Source organism: Semicossyphus pulcher, unplaced genomic scaffold, assembly GCF_022749685.1.
Source record: "Semicossyphus pulcher isolate SPU_LCO1_2020_fin unplaced genomic scaffold, fSemPul1.0.p SCAF_4, whole genome shotgun sequence".
NCBI lineage: Eukaryota > Metazoa > Chordata > Actinopteri > Labriformes > Labridae > Semicossyphus > Semicossyphus pulcher.
In genome coordinates, this window is record NW_027211715.1 from 13,847,047 (window position 1) to 13,855,867 (window position 8,821).

Genomic DNA, 8,821 nt, shown 5'->3' on the forward strand with positions numbered 1-8,821 from the left:
TAAAATGTGTCAACATTTGACAACAATGACTGTTCAACCTAAATGGGTCAGTAGAGTCCCTAAAAGAAGCAAAACATTTTTAGTCAGGGTAAAAAGAAGATACTTTCCTGGTAGTTCCTGCTGTAAATAATTTCAACAAAGCTTCCCTGCAGAGATATTTAAATGAATAAGTTAACTGCTTCACCCCTGCAGGCATCACAGGCTATGACATTCTCTATTTGAGCCATGACCTAAAAAATTGACAGCATGACATGTGCGCTTCTGGCTCTGCTTTTTCCCCTCCGTTCCTAATGCATGCATGCTCGCTCGCAGTCCTCCTCCATTTCCCAGTTTGCACCATCTTCTACACCCTTCCAGCTGGTGGTGATAATTGCTTTGTTCCGTCGTATTTCGTCCTCTGAAGCCACACAACACAATTTCACAAAATGATCTGATCGCTCCCACATTCTCTCTGTCATTTTTGGTAAAGTCCTGCTGGCTGCATACTGGTTCGCATCCTTTGCCAAATCTGAGAAGCACAGATTTTACTAAAGCAGAGGTTGTGTAAACAATAAAGCTGCACTCGTTTCACACAGCGCATAGCTGTAAAAGCGCTAGCGCTAGAGTTTAAAAATGTGTTGCAACCATATTGCCAATTTGGCATAAACACAGCGAGCATTTGCATATTCATCAGTCACACTTTTGATAATATGCTATTATTATTGTTAGTACTGTCAGTGCTGCTTTTAAATCACTGTCCTTGATAGTGGTGAGCATATGGGGATTTTCCAGCACAATCAGCCTCTTAAGAGGACAAAAAAAATCTTATTGAGTATCTTGTAATTTTTATCTACGCATTTGAAACTTCCCTTAATCTCTGTGTGCGCTGCAGCTGCTGCCTTTAACTCACAGCGTATACTAGAAGTGACGTCAAGACATTGAGAAAGGCGAGTCCCTCCCCCCCCCCACCCCTGCTGCTTCGGGTTTCCGTTTGTTACCATGGCAGCAGCTGCCACTTCCTGCCAGAGCGGGTCTTCCTGTGTTCATTCATTTTTGCGTGCACCCTCAGGAGGAGTTACGAAGCGCTGTGTTTACATTACCATATATGGGGTTTTAAGAACAATGGGCACAGGGCTTCCCCCAAAGTCAAATAAACATCATTAATGGCATCCACACACACAGAGGCACACACTAGCCTCTGCGTGGACACACACTCAGCCTTGTGCTATGCTGGGAATCAGCTATTAAATCTTCAATCATTTGCACACAATTACCTCCACTTACTGTAAATGGAATCTAAATATGTGAATGCACTACTATATGTGGGACTTTGAGTCTGTTGTATTACCTTAATGTTTATTATTCTGGGGCTTTTATACACTACACAACATGAGAGGGGCTTATTTTGCTGTTGCTAACAAGATAACATCCATTATCACAGCCTTTTCTACTTATCCTGCCTTATTTGGGTCCCTCTTGCAGTTGAGTGTTTGTCTCTCTTTTGGAGACGGTTTAGCTGAAATTCACCTTTTCTCAGTGGAAACTATGTCAAACCCACGCACACAACCGGTGTTTCCTCGCCTCATGTTCTGCAAGGCGGCGAAGAAAGAGGGGGAAAGACTGAGAAGACGAGGGGGAGCGAGAGAGAGAGAGGGACGGCTGTCAAAAAGAGTTCTTCTTTTGTGTGAAACCCTGACTACTGTCCCACATTTTTTCGGCCTGATTAGCAGGATCCCCGTCCCCGCCTGGCGTCTCCTTGGAAGGAGGAGCAGACAAGATCTCGCACGGCTCAGGCTCGGCTTGCGGCTGGAGAAAGGCCAACTCATTTACATTCAGCGCACGAGGCTGCATGCGCTCTTTCTGTATCCATGACCTCAGCTGTTTCAGCGCACCGTAAAGCCCTTCCATAACTCATAGCCCCACATTCCCTTATGAGGGCCAAGGGTGAACGGATGGGAGAGGAAGTGGATAAGTGGGGCGAGAGGGATTGAGGGAGGAAGATGCAAAAATGTGCATTAATCTGCCATGTGCTCCTTCTTTCATTCTACCTCTCCCTTCCTCCTGCCCTGCCTTTAATACCTGTTGGAGGGCATCCAAACTGCTGGCCTGCCTTTTTCATAGAGTTTTTAGAATAAGAAATCCCATCGTTTGCACAGGAAGCATTGTCAGCAAGGAGCACCTTTAACAATTAACTCAGAATGGAGGTGTTAATTAGGCAACAAGCCTGAGAACCTACAGCTCTGCGACTCCACACTGTGCCATGTAATAGTTAAGAACAGGTTTGTTAACGTTGGGGTGTCCGCGCGGATCAGGATTACGAGCCCTGGGGTGCTGTTTGCGGCCATGCCAGGCTCTTTAATTATATTCCGGACAGCGTTGATGTTTGTGTTGTCAGAAATGGGGGGGTCTAATGCTATTGTCTCATGCTGCTACAAAGGAGATTAACTGAATGTAACATGTGCATTTGCCTTATGGTACACAGGTCACGTCTTAGGCTGCTATCATTTTCATGCAAAGCTCCAAAGGTCGTAAAACACACCTCATGCCAACTGGCAAAGATTTGCGATATTGCAGCTCAGTAATTCAGGGTAGTGCATTCATATAGACATGGAAAAAGATACAGAAAGAGTGAGATAACCAGGATGAGGTGAAGGAAGCTCAGCCAATTTCACCCCCACAGCTGCTAAAGGTCACTGGAGCAACTGCACAGCCGTGCCTCGTCTACTTCTCAGAAGGCAGAGTGAAAGAGAGGTGGAGGACGCTGACGAAAAGAGCGTTTGACAGATGACAGTTTCCAGAAACCTCCCAAGTGCTGAATCTGTAAGTAACAGCAAAACACTGAAAGTGCAGAGGCCTGTGTGTGGACAGCAAGTCAGTCAAGAGTGAGCCACAGATACAACTGTTGGTAAAAAGACAGATGACCTGCTTTTTTAAAACCAAAAATATCATTTCAAATAGTCCAAAAGTTTCATTTAGTAACTGTCTGTAAAAGTAAAGGTCTGAAGATCACAGCTTTCATGTCGACTGATAACATCAACAGAAAGTACACGGCACACCACAATATCTGTGTGACCAACAGGAAAAAAATCATCATAAGCCCTATGTAAAGATGCAGGAAGGAAACGAACCACACTGGCCTTTCGGTCTGATTATCAAGCTAACCTTTACTCACCATTTAAGATGTGTTGAATCGAATGGTGATACACTTCTTCAATCTGATAGCTTCTAGTTGTAGAAACAAATACTATAAGACTTGCACACATTTGAAGCGGAATACCTCTGAGGTGTTAATTATAATCTGGCAAATATACAGACATACAAGTCAGTGATTATCAGTGCATCATGGCTGTCTGTGATTGGTTACAGGGAACCCCGCTCGCTGTCTGTAATACCTTAGGATTTAAAACTCCTTCTCAGAGGTATTTGTCTTTAAATAAATTACAGTACATTTGATGAGAGGAGTCTCTCTGAGCTCCAGAAGCTGGTTTTGTTGCTAAGCAGCTTCATCCATTTGTATTACACTACAGTAGGTTTGTACTAAAGCTATGATGATTTGCTCCTCTTCTTCTTCTCCCAGCTCAGCAGCATTTGATTACTGAGTGCCATATGTCCGGGTGGGTGTACACATCCTGTTTACCCAGTTTCCAAGGTTTATTTTAACCATGACCTCTGTGCCATTTCCCCCCAGGTCACATGGTCAAGCTCCGAGGTCGGCTCCTCACTGATGGGGGGGGGGGACAGCTGAGCACCTTTGAGGGTTAATGAGTGCATGTGTGTGTTCACTTGTCCTCCTATGGGCCAATGATGGCTCGTTCAGGGGTTCACAGAGGAACTGTGTGTGTGTGTGTGTTTGTGTGTGTGTGTGTGTGTGTGTGTGTGTGTGTGGAGCCTGAAAAAGATATCAAAGGTTCTCTTCACAGCCTCACAGCTGCATAAATATCCATCAGGTAATGTTTCAAACAGAAAGCCATTCTTCTCTTTCAACTGTGCAGGGAACAAACAAAAATAGACAAAAGACAACAAGGTCCCTGCTGACCGAGCGAACAGCCCCGAGTCTTATTGAGAGAGGGGGAGGCTGGAAGGCCGGGCTCTGATGTGTATACCCTGCTCTGAAGAAAATGCATCTTCAGTGTGTTCGCTTCATTACTCTCCAGTGCAGATGGGCCTTTCATTAGAGCAAAGAGGGTGTTTGTTGTCCTTATGTAAAATGATAAAAGCATGTACTTACACAAGAAACCAAAAAAAGTGTCCACATAATTATTCAAAACAGTAAAAAAGGAACAGTTGAATATTTTGGGAAAAACACATTCTCACTTTCTTGCTCTGCATTAGATAAGAAGTTAGCCTTAGCATACAACCAGCAGCTTTGGAGCTTAGCATAGATATATGCGAGGTGTGTCAATGTTTTCATGTTGCTCTCGTCACAAAAGGAAAAGAGTTGTTCCCAACAATTTTAGTCTTAGTTTTTACCTTTGGCTACGTGCTGTTGTCTCTATTGTTTACTGATTTCTTTAGTCTAAATCTGTCTTAAAAAATGTAAGGCAAACACTCGTAGCATAAAGTAGCTACAGCATAAACTATGTGTCCTCATGAAAATTTAGACCAGCGAGGTTTAAAGATTTTCTAAAGTAACAGTCAAACATTTTGGGAAACACGCACACTGACGTTCCTGCTCTGGGTTTGATAAGATTGCCAGATGCTAGCATAACCATAAAGCTAGCACACAGCCAGCTTTTTGTACTTTTTTATACTTTACTTACAGTTGAAAAATAAAGTGCTCATTGGTTAACTTTAGAACTACTGGAAGGCAGATTTAGAGTCAGGCTAGCTGTTTGCCCCTGTTTCAGTCTTTGTGCTAAGCTAGGCTTAGCTAAAAGTAGACTGTAGCTTTGCATTCAGCATAGATATATGAGAGATGTGTCAAAGTTTTCATGTTACTCTCATCAGGAAATGGAAAAGAGTTGTCCCCAAAAATTTTGTTCTCACCTTTTTTAACTTTTGGTATTTACTGATTCGATAGTCTAAACGTGACTTAACATGAGAGGCTAAATCACTTTAGCATAAAGCAGCAAGAGCACAAACAATGTGTCTTCATAAAGGATAATTTATTACGGTCAAGTTAAAAGATTTTCTTAAAGGAACAGTCAAACATTTTGGGAAACACTCATGCTGACTTTCCTGCTCCGGGCTTGATAAGATCAACAGATACTAGCAAAACTATAAAGCTAGCACACAGCCAGCAGCTGGTTAGATTCTACTTTTTTGTATGGTATAAATGAAAAATAACTGTTAATAACTGCATAAATAAGTGCTCATTTGTGAACTTCAGAGCTATTGGGAGCCATCTTTTGGAGAGAGTCAGGCTAGCTGTTTGTCCTGTTTCAGTCTTTTTGCTAAGCTGGGCTAAGCTAACGGACTCCTGACTGTAGCTTCACATTTAGCATAGATAAATGAGGTGTGTCAATGTTTTCATGTTACTTTCATCAAGACATGGATAAGTGTTGTTCCCAAAATGGTAAACTATTTCTTTAACAGTGCGTTTATTGATTAGCAACTGGCAGAATCACACAAATCAAAGGGTTTCCTTTGAAATGTAATGTGTCATTGCAATCTGCGGTTAGACTGTAAGTTTGACTGTGATGTGCCGGGAAAGCACATTTTTACATTAAATACATCCATCGACTTCTCTCAAAAAATACCTTGGTTATTTCTCAGGTTTTTTTAAAAATGTATGCAAATATATGCACTCAACACTCAACACACACAAATGCAGATAACTACAGTGTATGCTATGAACTTTCGTTTTGACAACAGGGTATATGATACTCGCTTTCGTGCAGCGTAACATCCTGGAATATTTTCCGTTATGATCGTGTGTGTATCTGTGTGTGTGTGTGTGTGTGTGTGTGTGTGCGTGTGCGTGTTTTCTTTTTAGGTGAAGATAGGATACAGCTGAGTGTGTCTTATCTTAGATCACACAACAACGTGTGAAACCCAAACTCTGCGGAACTCCTCTCGATCCCAGAGCCACAGGGTTTCAGTTTGCGGTGGCAGCTGAGCCTCTCTCTCTCTCTCTCTCTGTCTGCCTTGCTCTCTCTATCTCTCTCTCGCTCTCTCTGTTCTTTTTTTTTTACTCTAAAGGCAGTTACATCCACAGGCGGCAGGCTTGCAGACAGCAGCAGTAAAGTGTGGAGGCAGCGACTGACAGTCAGATGCAGTCAGAAATAGGCAGCGACTTCTCAGAAGAGGTTCATGATAGTTGCAGAATGACTGGAAGCCCTGAGAATTTGTGTTTTCTGCTTCTTGGTCATGTCCGTAATAAGTCATAAAGATCACAAACACAGTCAGTTTAAAAGGATAGTGTTAGGTACACCTGCAGCATATTGTGTAAAAATGTGTCAGCATGTTCACGTGTGGTTGTTTTGTTGAAGTTTCTTCAAACTGACAAAAACCTTCCCAAAAACACATACTGGCACTGTGTAGTTTGGTTCTTTTAACTTGTAAGCCCCTATTTTGTTTCACTATTCAAATTGTATTGGTAATCCGGAGCTATAATTAAAAAATAACGTCACAATAATGTAGAACTGCAACAAACATGCATGGTCTATGTTACGTAAGTTAGTGCACACCGTTCAGCCAATCAGATCGAGGGGTCATGGTATAAGTGGAGTCAATCCCATATACTTCATCTTGCAGCTGTAAATAGTGTGCATGTATGTATTTATCCGCTGGTGAAAGTAGTGCTGAAAATTATACTGCCGACTTGTTTTAGGAGGCAACTTTTTTTTTTTTCTTTTTTTTTTTACATAAAACTTTAGATTTGAAACTTTGTTTTAGAGATTTATGTCGTCAGTAGAAACAAATGCGCTTTAGGCGAAGAGCAACAAACAGTTCAGTCAGAGTAGGAACGTCATGAAAATGTATATGAAAGAAATAAAGAGGAACACCCATCCTCTCCTTTTTCAATGCAGGCATGTAGTGGAGGGAAAGATCGGCAACATAAGCAAATTAGGGATGAAAAGAATCACATATTATCAACATATTATCAGGCAATATATATTAAAGGAAAATCCCCAGAACATCCAGAACATGTTTCTGTGTTTCATAATTAAAAGGTTTCATTTGTGTGATAAAGATGATTTTTAAGCCTGGCTTTCTTAATCCTAATCTGTCTCTGAAGATTATTTACATTTTAACTTCACATTTCAGTCAGTATCTGTGCTAAGGATCCATTAAAGATTTGCTTGTGTGAACCTAAACTCCAAAAAAATGTGTATGGACTGGACAATTATTCCGAGAGAGTTTGGGTTTACCTTACTTGAATGCAAACTTGATAACTGGCTATTGGTGAACTGATCAATAAATAAGCAGTTGTCCAAATTCTTCTTTCACCTGCGTCACTTTCGAAACTCTGAGGCCCTGCGTTCACCACAGGCCTCGGACTGAGAGGTGTGTTTGCTTATGTGCAGAAGGCCACTGTGTGGGAGGCTTTCATTGCAGCATATTTCTGCAGAAATAGGAAGAGAGAAGGGCAAAGTGACATTTCTTAACCTTGGCTATTATCAGAATAAATGTGTAAACAGTCATCTGGCTTGTTTTAGAGTTCCAGTAGTCTGACATTACAAAAATAAATTGTTTTGAGCTGATGAGTTTGATGATTTTAGCCTTGTTAAGAAATGTTTTATCTGTCAGTCTATCTTTATAGTCAATAAAATGCAGCAGCAATCTGTCATCGTGCTATGATGCAGCTTCTCACAGTATGCACGCCGTGTTATTGGCCCCCTGCCTGAGCCTCGCTCTGACATACAGTAGGTTTGCCCTTTCATGTTCAATCCTCTCTCTGCTATTTCTTGATGCTCAGAGCCGAGCTCCCCTCTCTGCCTCGCTGGTTACAGAAGCGGGGCACTACAAGTGCTGCTTCAAAACACCTTTTGCTGTGAGAACATGTGTCAGGAAGCGGGCTTCACACGAGGCACGGCTCTTTCTGCTTCTCCAATCTGTCACTCCACTTCCATATTCTGTCTCATCTCGAGCCGGGCTGCACTCACAGATGTGGAGAACATCTCTGTTGGCTCTCACTGAACCTCCTCCCCCCTTAAACCCCCTTCCATCCCCACATGCACACAAAGCCCTCGTCCCAGGGATCTACTTTCTATCATTTTGCTTTTGTGGGTTAAAAACTGCATCTGATCCTCAGTATTGTGTGTAAACATATTATGTAGGCAAAAATGTACAAGAATATCATGAAAATATGTATAGGGTACTCAGTTCAGAAATAAATCAGTTTAATACAACAGATAGTTCTGACCAAGTAATCTGATTGGACAAGAGGCATTCTATGAGTGCTGATATAGAGAACAACATTACTGGGACTTTTCACTCTGTGTATCACTCCGCCTTAGCCATAAATGTACATAATGCAAAGTAGCTGCTCTGTGATAACTTTTAGTCACAAAGTAGCAGAGTGCAGGAGAATGTTTGGGTTGCTTGGCAACAAAAGTCCAGTTTCAGATACGCTTTAGAACTAGTTGACTGCTAGATCGTTACTTTACACTAGGCTACTAATTTGCTGCTTGTATAACTGTTGTATAAAAGCAATATCACACTCGAGGTTGTGATGTTCTTAATATCAGCATGGCGGTGATTATCTGCGGCACGAGGCTACGACCGAATCATAGCCGTTCTGATATTCAGTCCAACATCACTCCCTCTCATGTGATATTGCTTCATTAAGACCTCAAAAATTAGAATAAGAAATTAACAATATTTTATAAATAAATAATAAATAATAGTACATTCCTACTGGGACTCTGACTTAACGACCCCAACACACCTCGGGCCC